General features: G+C 45.0%; 1 protein-coding gene across 2 annotated transcripts in view; it reads left to right on the forward strand.

Annotated features, from left to right (window-relative positions):
* Positions 1 to 21,594, forward strand: part of ripor1 (RHO family interacting cell polarization regulator 1) — a 134,692-nt gene that overhangs the window by 12,386 nt on the left and 100,712 nt on the right. The window contains exon 1 of one of the 2 annotated variants that reach the window (XM_014149066.2): positions 1,924 to 2,135. The exons of the other annotated variant lie outside the window; for it this stretch is intronic. The gene's annotated coding sequence lies outside the window, so the exon portion shown is untranslated. Of the gene's footprint in view, positions 1 to 1,923; positions 2,136 to 21,594 lie in introns of those variants that run through there. 2 annotated transcript variants of the gene reach the window in all.

Raw genomic sequence — 21,594 nt, forward strand, 5'->3', positions numbered from 1 at the left:
TGGATAGTTAGCCAACAAGCAGAGATCATATGAGGGGCTAAAAACAGGAGATTAAAATAAAAACAGGAGATTAGCCAAAATTAACTAGCTGGCTTAGCCCCCTCAGTTAATACTTGTGACCCCTCAGTTTTAGTTTTATGATCCTATATAAAAACAGCAAAAAAGTTCAAATGACTGAGTAATAGGTTGGTGCAAAATCTGTATCTCTGCTGCACTGTGTCAGCACCAGTGGTGGAAAAAGTACCCAATTGTCATACTTGAAGTAAAAGTAAAAGTAAAAGTAAATATACCTTAAAAGTAAAAGTGAAAGTCACCCAGTAAAACACTACTTGAGTAAAAGTCTAAAGTATTTGGTTTTAAATATACTTAAATATCAATAGTAAATGTAATTACTGAAATATACTTAAGTATCAAAAGTAAAAGTATAAATCATTTTGAATTTCTTATATTAAGAAAACTAGACAGCACCATTTTCTTGTTTTTGTCATTTATGGATAGCCAGGGGCACACTCCAACACTCAGACATCATTTACAAATGAAGCATGTGTGTTTAGTGAATCCGTTAGATCAGAGGATGACCATGGATGTTCGCTTAATTAGTGTGCGCTTGGACCATTTTCCTCTCCTGCTCAGTACTTGTGGGCCTCAGGGAAAATGTATGGAGTAAAAAGTATATTATATTCTTTAGGAATGAGGTGAAGTAAAAGTTGTCAAAAAATATAAATAGTAAAGTACAGATAAAGTAGTTTTACTTAAGTATTTTACACAGTTGACAGAGCGTGCCGCGGTGTGTGTAGGGGGGCTATGGAAAGCCACTGGGGTGGTTGGGTTTCCATAAAAAGTGAGGAAAAAATGCTTCTCATCTATGGTAGGCTAAGTGAATAACGTGATACGCCTCTGCCTGTAATATTTGATTTTGATTTATAAGGGTGGGGCCAAGTTAACTGTTGAAGCTGCTTTACTCAACTCTGCCTCACGCCCCACCACTACACAGATTAGTTTGCTTCTTAGCGAGATGTAAAGAGCGTAGTGTTATTAGCCTTTGCCTATTTAGCTAGCTCGAACCAGCTAATCTGCCACTGCCACGATGGATATCAGAAATTGGCTTTGCCAAAGTACCCAAACAAAGCCAAAGGAGAATGAGAGCAACTAGCAGCAGCAGCATCAAACCACAGAGGCTGCCACCAAGTCCAGCAGCAATGATGCTGCAGAGCTTCAGCTAGCTTTGCCTGCAGAGCCTACCCACCCTTCCATAAGTGCCGCCAGGATAATGGCTCCACAGCCCCCTACACCTCCGACTGTTCCTGACGATCTTGGAACAGAGGAGCCAGCTCTGGTTATTCTAGAATCCTACCCTAGCTGCAGGTTTTCTGTCCAAAAAGTTTACTTTAATAGCACCTGGTTCATAGGAAGAGAGTAGCTGTAATACTCAGTTACTGCAGATGCGGCATTTTGTTTCCCATGTTGAAAGTTCTAAGTTGGGTCCAATACTAATGCAGACAAGGCCTTAACCCAAGCTGGGTATTCTAACTGGAAGAATTTTATAGATTGTACCAAAGGATTCGCTAGTCATGCATCAAGCAAAGAGCATTTGAAATGCACTGCACTGTGGAAAGAAAAACAAGTTTGAAGTCCTATGAGAACATCAGTGTCAACACTTGTTAACGATGGGTACTGACAAGAAATCACGTGTTTGTCGGCGATTGTGGACGTCACTGAATTCCTTGTTTCAAACCAGTAACCACTGAGGGGGACATTGGACACGATTGAGTCAAGAGGGGACGGAGGCAGTGGATTTTTTCTGTCAATTATGAAAGATACTCTCCGAAAAGACAAGGAACTTGCCAAGTTGTTTAGCACCATACCCCACAAGGCCACATACATGTCACACGATATTCAAAATGAAATCATAGGGCTCATGAGTGGGGTGTCCACAGCTAAATGCGAGAACTCATTTTCTACTTTGACAAACGTGTTCAGTCAGCACAAAAGAAGCATTCTACACCTGAGGAAAGCTCAACTAATCCAACTGGCATTTGAGAGGTATCTTACAAGAAGATTTCAGGAAGAATGGAGTGATCGATTACTCAGGCAGTTCCACAGAGCATCAAGGAGGCTGCAACTCTTCTGAAGAGGTAAGAAAAAAAACAACCAGCTAGATTTATCACTTATTGGTCAAAAGCACTCAATGGTGTCGGCATTTGAACTTTTATGTTTATTGTGGTGTAGCGTAAAATAAGCATAATTCAATATAATTCCAATGCAAGAACCCAAATGATGCCCCTTGGTCTAGTTACATATCGGTATGTTTCATCATAGAAATAGATATTATGGTTTTCTTGGTAGGCTATTGGTATTTGTGGTTGTAAATGGAACTGTACGTATTGGAAACATGTTTATGGTATGCTGGCAATGCTTAATTGATTACTTGGGTCAAATTTGATCCACGCCGGGTCTACAAACACCACTCCCAGCTGCTCTCTGGCGGCCATTTTAAATATTCAATATTCATTAAAATCCTCCTGCAGCAGGTTTAGGGGTAAAATCTGTATGCAGATATGAACGTGTTATTTGTTGTGATTTCATGATTTTCATCATGTGTTTATTTAGGGGTTTTCCACTTATTTTTTTTAAAACGCCTCCTGCATTAATCTTGTTCAAATACATCATATTTCCTGGATCATCCAGTGGGTCAGCTGTGGAATGTTTGTTTTAGGTTACTTACAGCCAGCAACTTTAGTGTAGAGTTCTCAAAAAGATATACAGCTGCACCATTGAGAACATTTTGCATTGACTCTTCCATTTTCTTTAAATTTTTGCAAACTGTCTCTATGCACATTCACACACTCACTCTATGCACATTCTAAACAGTCACTCACACTGACACTCCAACACACACACACACTCACACACAATTAATTTGCTCACACACACATAACATGCACACATATTCATACCGACTCTACACACACGCACTCACATACAATCATCATATATGCTGCTGTTATGCCTAGTGACCTTACCTCTATACTGTACATACAGTGGCAAGAAAAAGTATGTGAACCCTTTGGAATTACCTGGATTTCTGCATAATTTAGTAATAACATTGATCTGATCTTCATCTTAGTCACAACAATAGACAAACACAGTGTGCTTAAACTGTCACGTCCTGACCAGTATAGGGGTTATTTGTTGTTGTAGTTTGGTCAGGACGTGGCAGGGGGGTATTTGGTTTATGTGGTTCGGAGTGTGTGTGTATGTAGAGGGGTGTTTGATTTATGTATTCCAGGGTTTTTGGGCACTGTTCTATGTTAGTGTATTTCTATGTTCTGTCAAGTCTATTTCTATGTTTAGTTTATTGGGGTTGGACCTTCAATTGGAAGCAGCTGGTTATCGTTGCTTCTGATTGAAGGTCCTATAATTAGGAGTTTGTTTTCATGGGTTTTTTGTGGGAGATTGTGCTGTGTATAGCTTTGTGCCTTACCGGCCTGTTATTCGTCGTTGTGTTTTTTGGTATACGTGTTTTGTTTTAACTTTTGTCCATTTAATAAAAGAAGATGAGTGTACATATTCCTGCTGCATTTTGGTCCTTACCCTACGACCACCGTGACATAAACTAATAGCACACAAATTATTGTATTTTTGTCTGTATTGAATACACAATTTAAACATTCACAGTGCTGGTTGGAAAAAGTATGTGAACCCCTAAGCTAATGACTTTTCCAAAAGTTAAATTGGAGTCAGCTAACCTGGAGTCCAATCAATGAGACAAGATTGGAGATGTTGGTTAAAGCTGCCGTGCCCTGTAAAAAAAACACCAAATTTGAGTTTGCTATTCACAAGAAGCAGTGCCTGATGTGAACCATGCCTCGGACAAAAGCGATCTCAGAAGACCTAAGATTAAGAATTGTTGACTTGCATAAAGCTGGAAAGGGTTACAAAAGTATCTCTAAAAGCCTTGATGTTCATCAGTCCACGGTAAGACAAATTGTCTATAAATGGAGAAAGTTCAGCACTGTTGCTATTCTACGTAGGAGTGGCCGTTCTGCAAAAATGACTGCAAGAGCACAGTGCAGAATGCTCAATGAGGTTAAGACTCCTAGAGTGTCTGCTAAAGACTTACAGAAATCTCTGGAACATGCTAACATCTGTTGATGAGTCTACGATACGTAAAACATTAAACAAGAATGGTGTTCATGGGAGGACACCATGGAAGAAGCCACTGCTGTCCAAAAAAAACATTGCTGCATGTCTGAAGATCGCAAAAGAGTACCTGGATGTTCCACAGCGCTTCTGGCAAAATATTCTGTGGACAGATTAAACTAAAGTTGAGTTCTTTGGAAGGAACACAACACTATGTGTGGAGAAAAAAAAGGAACAGCACACCAACATCAAAACCTCATCCCAACTGTAAAGTATGGTAGAGGGAGCATCATGGTTTGGGGCTGCTTTGCTGCCTCGGGGCTTGGACAGCTTGCTATCAGACGGAAAAATGAATTCCCAAGTTTATCAATACATTTTGCAAGAGAATGTAAGGCTCTGTCCTCCAATTGAAGCTCAGAAGTTGAGTGATGCAACAGGACAACGACCCAAAACAGAAGTAAATCAACAGAATGGCTTCAAAAGAAAATACGCCTTCTGGAGTGGTCCAGTCAGAGTCCTAACCTCAACCCGATTTAAAATGCTGTGGGAGGACCTCGAGAGTGGTTCACAAAAGACATCCTAAGAAGATTGTTGAACTGAAACAGTTCTGTAAAGAGGAATGGTCCAAAATTCCTCCTGACCGTTGTGCAGGTCTGAGCCGCAACTACAGAAAACGTTTGGTTGAGATTGTTGCCAAAGGAGAGTCAACCAGTTATTAAATCCAAGGGTTCACATACTTTTTCCACCCTGCACTATGAATATTGAAATACCATGTAAACAAAGACATGAAAACGTATAATTGTTTGTGTGTTATTAGTTTAAGCAGACTGTTTGTCTGTTGTGACTTAGAAGATCAGATCAAATTTTATGACCAATTTATGCAGAAATCCATGTAATTCCAAAGGGTTCACATACAGTGGCAAGAGAAAGTATCTATCCCTACCACTTCTGTATCCTTGCACATTGTGAATATGGTAATGGCACTGACCCTGGACCTGTAACGGTTGTCGTCGGGGATAGAGGACCAAAATGCAGCAGGAATGTGGATGCTCATCTTGTATTTATTTTTAAATAAAGAGAACACCAAAATAAAAAAACAAAGAACTCACGAACAACAAAACAGTCTTGTCATGCTCATACAGGCAAAACAAGAAACAATCTCCCACAACACTACACCAAACAATTACCCATATATATGACTCTCAATCAGAGGCAATGAGAAAGCACCTGCCTCCAATTGAGAGTCTCCCCCCCATTAACCTACACATAGAAATACAAAACATAGAACATAGACCAACCCAGAAATAATAAATCAAACACCCTACTACAAAAATCACCACCCCAAACCACAAACAAAATACCCTCTGCCACGTCCTGACCAAACTACAATAACAAATAACCCTTATACCGGTCAGGACGTGACAGTACCCCCCCCTAAAGTTGCAGACCCCGGATGCACCTCATAAATAAAAAAAATAAAATAAAAAAATCCCCCTAAACTAAAGGGAGGGAAGGGAGGGTGGCTGCCGTCACCGACGGCACTTGTGCTACACCCCCCCCTCCCCTACCCACCTATACAGGTGGTTCTGGCTCCAGCCTACTGTCCTCCAGAATGCAGACAGACTTGCTCAGTTTCGGGCCGTAGGCAGACTCCCATCGTTCCGGATCGTAGGCAGACCTCTTCCGTTCCACACTGTAGGCAGACTCATATGATACACAGTTTATCATATTTAGTTCCGGGTCGCTGATAGACTCCCTTGGTTCCGGGTCGCAGGCAGACCCCCTCGGTTCCGGACTGCACACTGTTGCCGGATACTCTGGACTGCACACTGTTGCCGGATACTCTGGACTGCACACTGTTGCCGGATACTCTGGACTGCACACTGTTGCCGGATACTCTGGAGGCTGGGCTGACGCACTGGAAGCCTGATGCGTGGTACTGGTAGTGCCAGTCTGGGGACACGCACCTCAGGGCTAGTGGGGGGAGCGGGAACAGGCCGAGTCGGACTGGGTTGACGCACTGGAAGCCTGATGCGTGGTGCTGGTACTGGAGGCATCAGCCTGGGAACACGCACCTCAGGGCTAGTGCGGGGAGCGGGAACAGGACGAGTCGGACAGGGCTGACGCACTGGACCGTAGAGGCGTACTGGCGGTCTCAAGCGCAGAACTGGCATCGCTCTTACTGGCTGGATGCCCACTTCCCCCTGGCAAATGCGGGGCGCTGGTACGGCGCATACCGGCCTAAAAATACTTGGCCTTGCCACAGTACCCATTACCCCGAAGCACGGGACCTGTCCAGTCACTGGTTGCCCAGAAAAGGTACAGGGATTTGGCCTGGGGCTCAATCCTCACCCAGCCAAACTACCCATGTGCCCCCCACAAAAAAAAAGTTATTGGGACTGCCTCTCGGGCTTAAACGCCAGTCGTGTTCCCCTGTAGCGTTCCCTGTCTTCACTCCACTTCCTCCATGGACCTTCTCCGGCCATAATCTCCTCCCACGTCCACTTCTCACGATCGTCCCTCCGTTGCTCCTTCCTCCGCTGCTTGGTCCTTATTTGGTGGGAGATTCTGTAACGGTTGTCGTCGGGGATAGAGGACCAAAACGCAGCAGGAATGTGGATGCTCATCTTGTATTTATTTTTAAATAAAGAGAACACCAAAATAACAAAAACAAAGAACTTACAAACAACAAAACAGTCTTGTCATGCTCACACAGGCAAAACAAGAAACAATCTCCCACAACACCAAACAATTACCCATATATAGGACTCTCAATCAGAGGCAACGAGAAAGCACCTGCCTCCAATTGAGAGTCCAACCCCCCATTAACCTACACATAGAAATACCACAAACCAGAAAGAACATAGACCAAAACCCGGAAATAATAAATCAAACACCCTACTACAAAAAAATCACCACCCCAAACCACATAAACAAAATACCCTCTGCCAGGAGGACGTGACAGGACCTGACCCTGTATATAGCTTACTTACTTTCTCATGTTCTTCTTATTTCTATTTCTCATGTGTTTTTGTTCTACTTGACTTTTATTTATTTTAATTTGATAGTACTACTCATATTGATTACTGTATTGTTGGGAAAGAGCAAGCAAAAAAGGCATTTCACTGTGCTAGTGCACGTGAGTAAAGACCTTGAACTTTTGTTGTTTTGTAGGTGAAAAATCCTATTGATTCCTAGATCGAATGATAACTGTGTGTGTTTGTGGCCATGCAGCCTTGGACAATGAATAACTTGCCTGAGACTGAGAAAGTCAATTGTCTCCCTTGGATAGGAAGCTAGCTTTTCAGAGAAGTGATATGTATGGTTGGCTTTATAGTGTGAAGAGTTGGTAACCAGTGTTTGACGTCAGTCAGTTCTTCACTGGTTGTTGATTGGTTTGCTTAGCCTCTGTGTCCTGCGTGCATTGACGGCTGACGACACGCCAACCTTAGGATGGAGGAGTGTTTATGTTTACCACCTCCCCCACTGTAGTGTTTGTCCTGGGCCTCTGGGCCCTCCAAGGCTCCAATGAGTTAAACATATAGGGAAAGGTAATTCATTCAGAATCAGTGCTTTCAAAGCCCGTACAAACACTGAAATTACAGCATGGGTTTTCATGGGTTTTGAATTGAAAACCCTAGATGTTTGCTCATCTGGTACAAAACTCCCAAGAGAACCAGTGGACTGGGACCCAGTGCACCAGTTTAACTATTAAGTACTCTGGTCAGAAGAGTAGTTTTTGCTGCCAGAGGAATTGATTATGTAACAAAGTATTCACCCATCCTGTTAAAAACATTGTTTTGAACCTGCCATCTCTGCGTGGCCTCTGTCTCTCAGTCCCAACGTTTCTCTGTTTTCTGACACATAGTTACTCTGCCCTCTTCTTTCCTCACTCACTCACTCACATCAGCTCTATCCTCCTCTCCCCCTCTATCTGGGCACAAACACACATACACAAAATAGTCTCAAGGAAAGTTGGCAGGAAAACCTCCATTGTCTGTAAGAGATACAAATATGCCTATCAATGGGGAATGGGGAAGTGTTTATTAGTACAGATGTACTTGGTCTGTAATGGAGAGAGAGAGAAAGTTGTGTTAGGGATGCTGCTTTTCCCATCTGAGAGGTTGCCAAATGGCAAGAATGAGGCATAGGGCATTGAATGTGTCTCATACTCACAAACGTCAGAATATGTGTTTGTGTGTGTGTGTGTGCGTGCACTCACTTGTACGTTAAGCAATTCAAATTCTTTATCTTGGGATCATATTATGCAATACTGAGTTGAGTTGAATGTTGAGTGCTGCATGCGAAGCCGTAGAAACCATGTAGACTACAGGAAGACTATGAATCATGCATTCCACTGAGGTTTCTGGGTGGGTTTAAAGTAAAAACCTTTATTATTGGGTAAGGTGCCTTTCCATGGTCATAAATACTACCCCTTGGAGACTCAACACATTAACACACACCCTCCTTTATGTTAAATAAGTCATTTCTGGTGTTTAGTCTTTACGTGTGGTCCTCTCTACTGTTTTCTGCTCAATTCATAGTAAATGTGGACACCAAGGAACTTGAAGCTCTCAACCTGCTCCACTGCAGCCCCATCGATGAGAATGGGAGCGTGCTCGGTCCTCTTTTTCCTGTAGTCCACAATCATCTCCTTTGTCTTGATCACGTTGAGGGAGAGTTTGTTGTCCTGGCACCACACAGCCAGGTCTCTGACCTCCTCCCTATAGGCTGTCTCGTTGTTGTCGGTGATCAGGCCTACCACTGTTGTGCCATCGGCAAATTTAATGATGGTGTTGGAGTCATGCCTGGCCGTGCGGTCATGAGTGAACAGGGAGTACAGGAGGGGACTGAACACGCACCCCTGAGGGGCCCCTGTGTTGAGGATCAGCGTGGCAGATGTGTTGTTACCTACCCTTACCACCTGGGGGCGGCCCGTCAGGAAGTCCAGGATCCAGTTGCAGAGGGAGGAGTTTAGTCCCAGGGTCCTTAGCTTATTGATGAGCTTTGAGGGCACTATGGTGTTTAACACTGAGCTGTAGTCAATGAATAGCATTCTCACATAGATGTTCCTTTTGTCCAGGTGGGAAAGGGCAGTGTGGAGTGCAATAGAGATTGCATCATCTGTGGATCTGTTGGGGCGGTATTAAAATTGGAGTGGGTCTAGGGTTTCTGGGATGATGGTGTTGATGTGCCTTTCAAAGCACTTCATGGCTACAGACGTGAGTGCTACGGGTCGGTAGTCATTTAGGCAGGTTACCTTAGTGTTCTTGGGCACAGGGAACATGTACTGCATCCCATGCACTGATTATCTAAATCATGTCGCTAAATCTTAAAAATGTAATCTTAAAATATGAACTCATTGACTTGATTGTCAATATTAGAGGCTGTTGTGTTCGAACCTGTTGGTAGTTCTACTTACCTCACCTATCTATTCAAATGGGGCTTTGGGTTACAACATGATCTCACAATCACAGGAAAAGATAGGGGAGCTTATATTGTACACATGAGGACAAATGTTGCCCTTTATATTCATTTTGACACCTACATTTTTTAGGAGAAATGCAAATATAATCATGTTATCGATGCTCCAGCAAAAACAGGCATTTTGGGTTAATTTTACATACGCGTATTGTATTTGATAATCTAGCCATTTGAGTTCCTCTACCGTATGATGTTGATAGAGGGTAGGGTTGAAGGGCTGTGAAGACAGTACAATCACAGGAAACGAGTGGCCAGTGTTTCCGCTTACTGAACTGCTCTTGAATGTCTGTGTGGGTCTGGCTGGCACTTCCTGGTGAAAAGGCCATTCAGAGCTAGTGTTTTTCCCACCTGGCCACTGGTGTCTGCCCTCTCCATTTAGGGGTTTTGCAGAATTGAAGAGTTTTGCCCCAGGGAACTGTCTGGTCCCCGTCCCTGTAAAAATGTGTGATGAGCTCTGATAAAATATTAATCAGAGTAGGGACGTCTTGTCTGGAGGACACTCCACACACTAACGTAAATCTCATAATCTGTCTTCAAGCAGGTCCTGTCACTAGATGCTTGAAATACAGGCAGAACAAGGATCTTACCTCTTATTTTTTTTAACCTTTATTTAACTAAGCAAGTCAGTTAAGAACAAATTCTTATTTTCAATGACAGCCTAGGAACAGTGGGTTAACTGCCTTGTTCAGGAGCAGAACGACAGATTTTTACCTTGTCAGCGCAGGGATTTGATCTTGCAATCTTACGGTTACTAGTCCAACACTCTAACCACTAGGCTACCTGCCACCCCTATCTGCAAAACTAGAATCCCTGGATTCTCTGGCTGAACTGATGCGTGGTTGGGGGGAAAATGAAATGGTCCTGATGGGCGATTTAAACTGGGATTGGTTATCTCCGAACTCTGAGGCCATAAGAGGACTGTGCAATATATTACATTTTACTAAAATTATAAATGCGGTTACAAGTCTCAATCCCAAAGATATCTCTAAGTCAACACTTATTGATGTTAATCTAACAAAGAATCTGGATAAATACTCGGCCGTTGGGATTTTCGCTAATGATTTAAGTGATCATTGTGCAGTTGCTTGCATTAGAGACACCAAAATCCCCAAAGTGGCCTCTCGGTTCATTGTCAAACTAGATTTTAGGCAGTTCTATGAGCAGGCATTCCTGCATGAACTTTATGCATGCAACTGGGATAGGATCACACTTATTCCAAATATCGAAGAGGCATTCTCCTATTTTCATTCAATGTTTTCTACTATCTGTGATAAACATGCCCCTCTCAAAAAGTACCTGGTAAGAGTTAGAGACAATCCCTGGTTTACAGGGGAATTATCTGATTGGATCCATAAACGAAATACACAATGGGCCAAAGCCAGAAAGGGTAATTCCCAGACTGAATGCCAGTTACAGTATTCAGGGCACTGAGAAATAAGTGCACCTTGTTAATACGGAAATGCAAATCTAGCTTCTATTATGTATCTACCAACGCAAACCTCAATATCCCAACGAAATTATGGAAAACCATTAAATCCATGAATGCTAACACAAACTACTCTGGTCTTCCGTAGAAATTGACCTCAAATTCAATGGACGTGACTGACAAGAATAAACTGCTTGACATGTTTAATGAGCATTTTGCTAAAGCTGAGCATTTATTTGATAATGAACTCCTTCCAAACATCTCAAATGAGGTTGTGAATGAAACTGCCACATGCCGGCCTACGGTTCATTTATTTAATTTTACCGAGATTGAGCTCTCAGAAGTTGTAAAGGAACTCAACTCTATTGATATTAAGAAAGCAGCTGGCCTGGATGAAATAAACTCACATTTTCAAAACATTGGTGCAGAGATCACGGCTGCCCCTCTCACTCATATATTAAGTCTTTCATTGGCGAGTAATACCATTCCAAAAGTCTGGAAAGCACCCTATGTCACGTCTTTACATAAAGGTAGAGATGCAAAAGTTTTGGAAAACCTGGTGAACTCACGTCAAAGACTTTCTTTATAATAACTCAGTTTTATCTCAATTCCAGTCGGGTTTTAGAGCCAAGCATAGTACAATTACTGCTGTAAGTAAGGTTGTAGGTGATATTCTAGATGCTCAGGACAAGAAAAATCACTGTTTCACTTTTTTATTGACTTATCAAAGGCCTTCGACACTGTTGACCATGCCCTGCTGTTGTATAGGCTAAAAAAGGTTGGTTTAAGTGTTGATGCATTGGATGGTTCCAAAACGACCTGTCTGACAGAACACAGTGTGCAGCTCAGGAGGGTATGAAATCTACGTTTCGAAGGCTTACAACAGGAGTTCCCCAGGGCTCAATTTTAGGTCCGATAATTTTCACACTGTATAAATGATATAGGGAAGCCTGTTGACTCTGCAAATCTCCATCTGTATGCTGATGACACAATTATTTAATCTAGCATGTCTAATATTGAGAAGGCTTTTCAGGACTTACAGTTGGCCTTTGATGTTATTCAAAGGCAGATTTTCCAATTGAAACTTGTGCTTAATGAAAGGAAAACAAAGTGTATGGTTTTCTCTTCCCTGAAAATTAACAGATTTGAACTATAACAGGCCAGCAAATTGATAGGGTCACCTCCTATAAGTATCTTGGGATTTGGTTAGATGAAAAGTCAAATTTTAAACAGCACATTGATAACTTGACCAAGAAACTGAAGTTGAAATTGGGTTTCTATTACAGGAACAAATCTTGCTTTTCAATGTTAGTCAGAAAAGATCTTGTTCAAAGCACTTTTTTATCAGTGCTGGATTATCGTGACATTGTCCATATGCAGGCCTCAGCAAGTACCTTGAAAACTGTGGACACAGTGTATCATGGCGCTTTAAGATTCATTACAAATGCTAGATCACTTAGCCATCACTGTGATTTGTATGTTATAGTGTAATGGACCTCTCTCTCCACCAGGAGGCTAAAGCACTGTTACACTTTTTTGTACAAAGCATTGATGAGACACCTCCCTTTGTATCTCGTTTCTTTACTGACCAGATCAGTCACTCAATACAGTCTTCGTTCACAGTCGCTGCTGTCCTTGTCTGTTCCTAAGGCTAGATCTGAGATGGGAAAAACATATTTTTCACATAATGCCCCTTCATCCTGGAACATGCTTCAGAAGATTTTAAAGTTAGGGGAGTTAGTGTCTTTGCCTGTTTTTAAGACTCTGATCAACAACACTGTTTGTGAAAACTGCAGTTGGTTCTACTCTTCAATTGTATCTTGAACTTGTGACACTTTGTCTTTTGTGCGTATTCTGAATTTTTCTGTAATGTTTTATGGACAAGCTGCTATTTCCCTGTTTTGCCTTCTTGCCAGGTCGCCCTTGCAAAATAGGTTTTTAACCTCAATGGGTTTTACCTGGTTAAATAAAGGTTAAATAAAAAAATACCACCTGGGGGCGGCCCTTCAGAAAGTCCAGAATCCAGTTGCAGAGGGTGTAACGGCTGTTGCAGGGAGTAGACCAAGGCGCAGTGTGTTGAGTGCTCATCATGTTTTTTAATGAAGAAATAGAACACTTTACAAAAGAAACAAAATGACAGCCAACAGTTCCGTCAGGATTCCAAACTACTAAACGGAAAACAGGCTGCCTAAGTATGGCTCCCAATCAGAGACAACAATATACAGCTGTCCCTGATTGAGAACCATACCCGGCCAAAACAAAGAAATACAAAACATAGAAAAAAGGACATAGAATGCCCACCCTAGTCACACCCTTGCCTAACCAAAATAGAGAATAAAAACCTCTCTATGGCCAGGGCGTGACAGAGGGAGGTATTTAGTCCCAGGGTCCTTATCTTAGTGATGAGCTTTGAGGGCACTATGGTGTTTAACACTGAGCTGTAGTCAATGAACAGCATTCTCACGTAGGTGTTCCTTTTGTCCAGGTGGGAAAGGGCAGTGTGGAGTGCAATAGAGATTGCATCATCAAATTGGAGTGGGTCAAGGGTCTCTGGGATAATGGTGTTGATGTGAGCCATGACCAGCCTTTCAAAGCACTTCATGGCTACAGACGTGAGTGCTACGGGTCGGTAGTCATTTAGGCAGATTACCTTAGTGTTCTTGGGTACAGGGACTATGGGGGTCTGCTTGAAACATGTTGGTATTACAGACTCAGTCAGGGACAGGTTGAAAATGTCAGTGAAGACACTTGCCAGTTCTTCAGTGCATGCTCGTAGTACACGTCCTGGTAATCCATCTTGTGAATGTTGACCTGTTTAAAGGTCTTACTCACATCGGCTATGGAAAGCGTGATCACACAGTCGTCTGTTTGATGGTTCGTCGAAGGGCATAGCGGGATTTCTTATAAGCGTCCGGGTTAGAGTCCCGCTCCTTGAAAGTGGCAGCTCTACCATTTAGCTCAGTGCCGATGTTGCCTGTAATCCATGGCTTCTGGTATGTATGGACAGTCACTGTGGGGACGACGTCATCGATGCACTTATTGATGAAGCCAGTGACTGATGTGGTGTACTCCTCAATGCCAGCGGAAGAATCCCAGAACATATTCTAGTCTGCTTGTAAACAGGAATCAGGAGGATAGAATTATGGTCAGATTTGCCAAATGTAGGACGTGGAAGAGCTTTGTATGTGTCTCTGTGTGTGGAGTAAAGGTGGTCTAGAGTTTTTTCCTCTGGTTGTACATTTAACATGCTGGTAGAAATGAGGTAAAACGGATTTAAGTTTCCCTGCATTAAAGTCCCCGGCCACTAGGAGTGCCGCCTCTGGATGAGAATTTTCTTGTTTGTTTATGGCCTTATACAGCTCATTGTGCCAGTTTTAGTGCTAGCATTGGTTTGTGGTGGTAAATAGACAGCTATGAAAAATATAGATGAAAACTCTTGGTAAATAGTGTGGTCTACAGCTCATCATAAGATACTCTACCTCCAGTGAGCAAAACCTCGAGACTTCCTTAATACTAGATTTTGTGCACCAGCTGTTGTTTACACAAACCACCACCCCCTGATTTGATATGATTTGTCTTACTGGAGGCAGCTGTTCTATCTTGCAGATGCAGCGTAAACCCAGCCATCTGTATGTTATTCATGTCGTCGTTCAGGCACGACTAGGTGAAACATAAGATACTACAGTTTTTAATGTCCCGTTGGTAGGATATTCGTGATCGTAGCTCGTCTATTTTGTTATCAAATAATTGTATGTTAGCTAATAGGACTTATGGTAGAGGCAGATTACTCACTCGCCATCGGCTCCTTACAAGGCACCCCACCCTATGTCCCCAATATCTCTGTCTCTTTGTCATGCGAATCACAGGGATTTGGGCCTTGTCGGGTGTCTGAAGTAAATCCTTTGCGTCTGACTCGTTAAATAAGAAAATCTTCTTCCAGTACGAGGTGAGTAATAGCTGTCCTGATATCTAGAAGCTCTTTTCGGTCATAAGAGATGGTGGCAGAAACATTATGTACAAAATAAATTACAAATAAAGCAAAAAAAACACACAATAGCCCAATTGGTTAGGAGTCTGTAAAACAGCAGCCATCTCCTCCGGCACCATTCTGACATTCTCACAGGTTCAGGAATGGTGTCATAGTCCGTGTATGTAGGTGGCAGGGAAGTCAGGCGCAGGAGAAAACAGAGTGGTTAAAAATTGAGTATTTATTTCCAAAACCAACGTAGAAAAATAATTCGGGTAAAACAATAACCCGTCGCACACCGATACAGAAACAACACGTACATAACAAACAAACAATCACCGACAGAGAAATGAGGGGAAGCAGAGGGTTAAATACACAACATATAATTACTGGGATATGAAACAGGTGTGTAAAGAGACCAGACAAAACCAATGGAAAATGAAAAACTGATCAATGGTGGCTAGAAGGCCGGTGACGTCAATCGCCGAACACCACCTGAACAAGGAGGGGCATCAACTTCGGTAGAAGTCGTGACAGTACCCCCCCCCTGACGCGTAGCTTCAGCAGTGCGTCGACACCGGCCTCGGGGACGACCCGGAGGACGAGGCGCAGGGCGATCCGGATGCAGACGATGGAACTCGCTCAGCATGGAAGGATCTAACACGTCCTCGACCGGAACCCAGCATCTCTCCTCCGGACCCTACCCCTCCCAGTCCACGAGGTACTGAAGACCCCTCGCCCGACTTCTCGAATCCAGGATGGATCAAACGGAGTACGTCGGGACCCCCACAATGTCCAGAGGGGGCGGAGGAACCTCCCGCACCTCAGCCTCCTGGAGCGGGCCAGCCACAACCGGCCTGAGGAGAGACACATGGAATGAGGGGTTCATGCGGTAATTGGGGGGAAGCTTTAACCTATAACATACCTCGTTCAATCTCCTCAGGACTTTAAACGGCCCCACAAACCGCGGACTCAGCTTTCGGCAGGGCAGGTGGAGGGGCAGGTTTCGGGTGGAGAGCCAGACCCTGTCCCCCGGTGCAAACACCGGGGCCTCATTGCGGCGACGGTCTGCACAGTTTTTTGACATCGTACGGCGCGCTGAAGGCGGACGTGAGCTGCGTCCCAGGTCTCCTCCGCACGCCGGAACCAGTGGTCCACCGCAGGAGCCTCGGTCTGGCTCTGATGCCAAGGGGCCAGAACCGGCTGATAACCCAACACACACTGAAACGGAGTGAGGTTAGTGGAGGAGTGGCAGAGCGAGTTCTGAGCCATCTCTGCCCAGGGCACAAACGCCGCCCACTCCCCCGGCCAATCCTGGCAATAAGACCTCAGAAACCTACCCACATCCTGATTAACTCTCTCCACTTGCCCATTACTCTTGAGGTGAAAACCCGAGGTAAGGCTAACCGAGACCCCCAGACGTTCCATGAACGCCTTCCAAACCCTTGACGTGAACTGGGGCCCTCGATCAAACACTATATCCTCAGGCACCCCGTAGTGCCGAAAGACATGTGTAAACAGAGCCGTCTGTAGGGCCGTAGGGAGACCGGGCAAAGGGAGGAGACGACAGGACTTAGAAAAGCGATCCACAACGACCAGGATCGTGGTGTTACCTTGTGATGGTGGAAGATCGGTTATGAAATCCACCGACAAGTGCGACCACGGCCGCTGTGGAACGGGTAAGGGTTGTAACTTACCCCTGGGTAGGTGTCTATGAGCCTTGCACTGGTCCTTAGCTAAGGTGGGCCACCAGTACCTCCCACTAAGACAGCGCATTGTCCGACCAATCCCAGGATGACCAGAGGAGGGTGACGTGTGAGCCCAGTAGATCAATCGGTCGCGGACAGCGGACAGAACGTACAGACGCCCAGCTGGACACTGAGGGGGAACGGGCTCTGCATGTGACGTCCGCTCAATGTCCGCGTCCAGCTCCCAGACTACCGGTGCCACCAAACAAGAGGCTGGGATGATGGGAGTGGGATCCATGGACCGCTCCTCTGTGTCATACAGCCGGGACAGTGCGTCTGCCTTGACGTTCTGGGAACCTGGTCTATAAGAGAGGGTAAACACAAAACGGGTGAAAAACATGGCCCACCTTGCCTGGCGAGGATTCAGTCTCCTCGCCTCCCGGATATACTCCAGATTGCGGTGGTCAGTCCAGATGAGAAAAGGGTGTTTAGCCCCCTCAAACAAGTGTCTCCACACCTTCAGAGCCTTGACGATAGCCAACAGCTCCCTGTCCCCCACATCATAGTTTTGCTCCGCCGGGCTGAGCTTCTTAGAGAAGGCACAGGGGCGGAGCTTAGGTGGCGTACCTGAACGATGAGAGAGCACAGCTCCTATCCCAGCCTCAGATGCGTCCACCTCCACTATGAATTGCAAAGACGGATCCGGATGAGCCAACACAGGAACCGAGGTAAACAGAGCCTTCAGTTTCCTAAACGTCCTATCCGCCCCAGCCGACCACTGCAAGCGCACCGGACCCCCCTTCAGCAGTGAGGTAATGGGAGCAGCTATCTGACCAAAACCCCGGATAAATCTCGGGCAGTAATTGGCAAACCCTAAAAATTGCTGCACTTCCTTTACTGTGCTGGGAGTCGGCCAATTACGCACGGCTGTAATACGGTCACTCTCCATCTCCACTCCTGACGTTGATAGTCAATATCCTAAGAAAGAGACGGACTGTTTAAAGAACAAGCATTTCTCAGCCTTGACATACAGGTCATGCTCCAACAGGCGACCAAGCACTTTGTGCACCGGGGACACATGCTCGGCGCGTGTAGCGGAGTAAATCAGAATGTCATCGATATACACCACTACACCCTGCCCGTGCAGGTCCCTGAAAATCTCATCGACAAAAGATTGGAAGACTGATGGAGCATTTTTTAACCCATACGGCATGACAAGGTACTCATAATGCCCTGAGGTGGTACTAAATGCTGTCTTCCACTCGTCTCCATCTCGGATACGCACCAGGTTGTACGCACTCCTGAGATCCAGTTTTGTGAAGAAGCGCGCGCCGTGCATTAATTCAATCACCGGGGCGATCAGAGGTTGCGGGTAACTGTACCCCACTGTAATTTTATTAAGACCTCGATAATCAATGCACGGTCGCAGTCCCCCTTCCTTCTTCTTCACAAAAAAAGAAACTCAAGGAGACGGGTGAGATGGAGGGCCTAATGTATCCCTGACGCAGGGATTCGGAAACATATGTCTCCATAGCCACCGTCTCCGCATGCGACAGGGGATACATGTGACTCTTGGGAAGTGTAGCGTCTGCCATGAGATTTATCGCACAATCCCCCTGTCGATGAGGTGGTAATTGAGTCGCCTTCTTTTTACAGAAGGCGAGAGCCAAATCGGCATATTCAGGTGGAATGTGCACGGTGGAGACCTGGTCTGGACTTTCCACCATAGTAGCACCAACGGAAACCCCTACACACCTACCTGAGCACTCTCGCGACCACCCCGTAAGAGCCCTCTGTGGCCAAGAAAAAGTGGGGTTATGACTAGTTAACCAGGGAAGACCCAGCACCACCGGATACACAGGAGTGTCGATAAGGAAAATACTAATTTTCTCCTTGTGACCCCCCTGCGTCACCATAGTCAATGGAGCCGTGGCCTCCCTAATCAACCCTGACCCTAATGGTCGACTATCTACGGTGTGAATGGGAAAAGGTACTTTCACCGGTACAATAGGGATCCCTAAACTATGAGTCAACGTTTGATCAATAAAGTTCCCAGCCGCACCTGAATCTACTAGTGCCTTATGCTGGGAATGAGGGGAAAAATCTGAAAAAGTGACAGACACAAATATATGAGCAACAGAGGGCTCTGGATGAGAATGGTGCCTACTCACCTGGGGTGGCGCCAGAGCGCCCTGCCTGTTACCTCGATTCCCAGAAGAACATACCCGGCACCGACCAGCAGTGTGTCCTCTGCGGTCACTGACGGTACACGAGCGGGAACTCCCTCCGGTCTCCCTGTGCACCCTCTCTCCTGGCTCAATGGTTATAGGAGAGGGGGTGCAGGAGGATGAAACCACCAGACCCTGACCTGGATGTCCACGAGCAGCCAGCCAGTTGTCCAACCGGATGGACAGATCCACCAGCTGGTCGAAGGTTAGGGTGGTGTCTCTACAGGCCAGCTCCCGACGGACGTCCTCCCGCAGACTGCAGCGATAATGATCTATCAAATTCAAATCAAATTTATTTATATAGCCCTTCGTACATCAGCTGATATCTCAAAGTGCTGTACAGAAACCCAGCCTAAAACCCCAAACAGCAAGCAATGCATGTGAAAGAAGCATGGTGGCTAGGAAAAAGTCCCTAGGAAAAACTCCCTAGAACGGCCAAAAACCTAGGAAGAAACCTAGAGAGGAACCAGGCTATGAGGGGTGGCCAGTCCTCTTCTGGCTGTGCCGGGTGGATATTATAACAGAACATGGTCAAGATGTTAAAATGTTCATAAATGACCAGCATGGTCAAATAATAATAATCATAGTAGTTGTCGAGGGTGCAACAAGCACGTCCGGTGAACAGGTCAGGGTTCCATAGCCGCAGGCAGAACAGTTGAAACTGGAGCAGCAGCACGGCCAGGTGGACTGGGGACAGCAAGGAGGCATCATGCCAGGTAGTCCTGAGGCATGGTCCTAGGGCTCAGGTCCTCCGAGAGAAAGAAAGAAAGAGAGAATTAGAGAGAGCATATTTAAATTCACACAGGACACCGGATAAGACAAGAGAAATACTCCAGATGTAACAGACTGACCCTAGCCCCCCGACACATAAACTACTGCAGCATAAATACTGGAGGCTGAGACAGGAGGGATCAGAAGACACTGTGGCCCCATCCGATGATACCCCCGGACAGGGCCAAACAGGCAGGATATAACCCCACCCACTTTGCCAAAGCACAGCCCCCACACCACTAGAGGGATGTCTCCAACCACCAACTTACCGTCCTAAGACAAGGCCGAGTATAGCCCACAAAGATCTCCGCCACGGCACAACCCAAGGGGGGGACGACGCCAACCCAGACAGGAAGACCACGTCAGTGACTCAACCCACTCAAGTGACGCACCCCTCCCATGGACGGCATGGAAGAACACCAGTAAGCCAGTGACTCAGCCCCTGTAATAGGGTTAGAGGCAGAGAATCCCAGTGGAGAGAGGGGAACCGGCAAGGCAGAGACAGCAAGGGCGGTTCGTTGCTCCAGCCTTTCCGTTCACCTTCACACTCCTGGGCCAGACTATACTTAATCATAGGACCTACTGAAGAGAAGTCTTCAGTAAAGACTTAAAGGTTGAGACTGAGTCTGCGTCTCTCACATGGGTAGGCAGACCATTCCATAAAAATGGAGCTCTATAGGAGAAAGCCCTACCTCCAGCCGTTTGCTTAGAAATTCTAGGGACAATTAGGAGGCCTGCGTCTTGTGACCGTAGCGTACATGTAGGTATGTACGGCAGGACCAAATCGGAAAGATAGGTAGGAGCAAGCCCATGTAATGCTTTGTAGGTTAGCAGTAAAACCTTGAAATCAGCCCTTGCCTTAACAGGAAGCCAGTGTAGGGAGGCTAGCACTGGAGTAATATGATAAATTTTTGGGGTTCTAGTCAGGATTCTAGCAGCCGTATTTAGCACTAACTGAAGTTTGTTTAATGCTTTATCCGGGTAGCCGGAAAGTAGAGCATTGCAGTAGTCCAGCCTAGAAGTAACAAAAGCATGGATTAATTTTTCTGCATCATTTTTGGACAGAAAGTTTCTGATTTTTGCAATGTTACGTAGATGGAAAAAAGCTGTTCTTGAAACAGTCTTGATATGTTCTTCAAAAGAGAGATCAGGGTCCAGAGTAACGCCGAGGTCCTTCACAATTTTATTTGAGACGACTGTACAACCATCCAAATTAATTGTCAGATTCAACAGAAGATCTCTTTGTTTCTTTAGTCCTAGAACAAGCATCTCTGTTTTGTCCGAGTTTAAAAGTAGAAAGTTTGCAGCCATCCACTTCTTTATGTCTGAAACACAGGCTTCTAGCGAGGGCAATTTTGGGGCTTCACCATGTTTCATTGAAATGTAGAGCTGTGTGTCGTCCGCATAGCAGTGAAATTTAACATTATGTTTTCGAATGATATCCCCAAGAGGTAAAATATATAGTGAAAACAATAGTGGTCCTAAAACAGAACCTTGAGGAACACCGAAATTTACAATTGATTTGTCAGAGGACAAACCATTCACAGAGACAAACTGATATCTTTCCGACAGATAAGATCTAAACCAGGCCAGAACTTGTCCATGTAGACCAATTTGGGTTTCCAATCTCTCCAAAAGAATGTGGTGATCGATGGTATCAAAAGCAGCACTAAGATCTAGGAGCACGAGGACAGATGCAGAGCCTCGGTCTGACGTCATTAAAAGGTCATTTACCACCTTCACAAGTGCAGTCTCAGTGCTATGATGGGGTCTAAAACCAGACTGAAGCGTTTCGTATACATTGTTTGTCTTCAGGAAGGCAGTGAGTTGCTGTGCAACAGCTTTTTCAAAAATTTTTGAGAGGAATGGAAGATTCGATATAGGCCG

The sequence above is a fragment of the Salmo salar genome, chromosome ssa16 (genome assembly GCF_905237065.1).
Source record: "Salmo salar chromosome ssa16, Ssal_v3.1, whole genome shotgun sequence".
Classification (NCBI taxonomy): domain Eukaryota; kingdom Metazoa; phylum Chordata; class Actinopteri; order Salmoniformes; family Salmonidae; genus Salmo; species Salmo salar.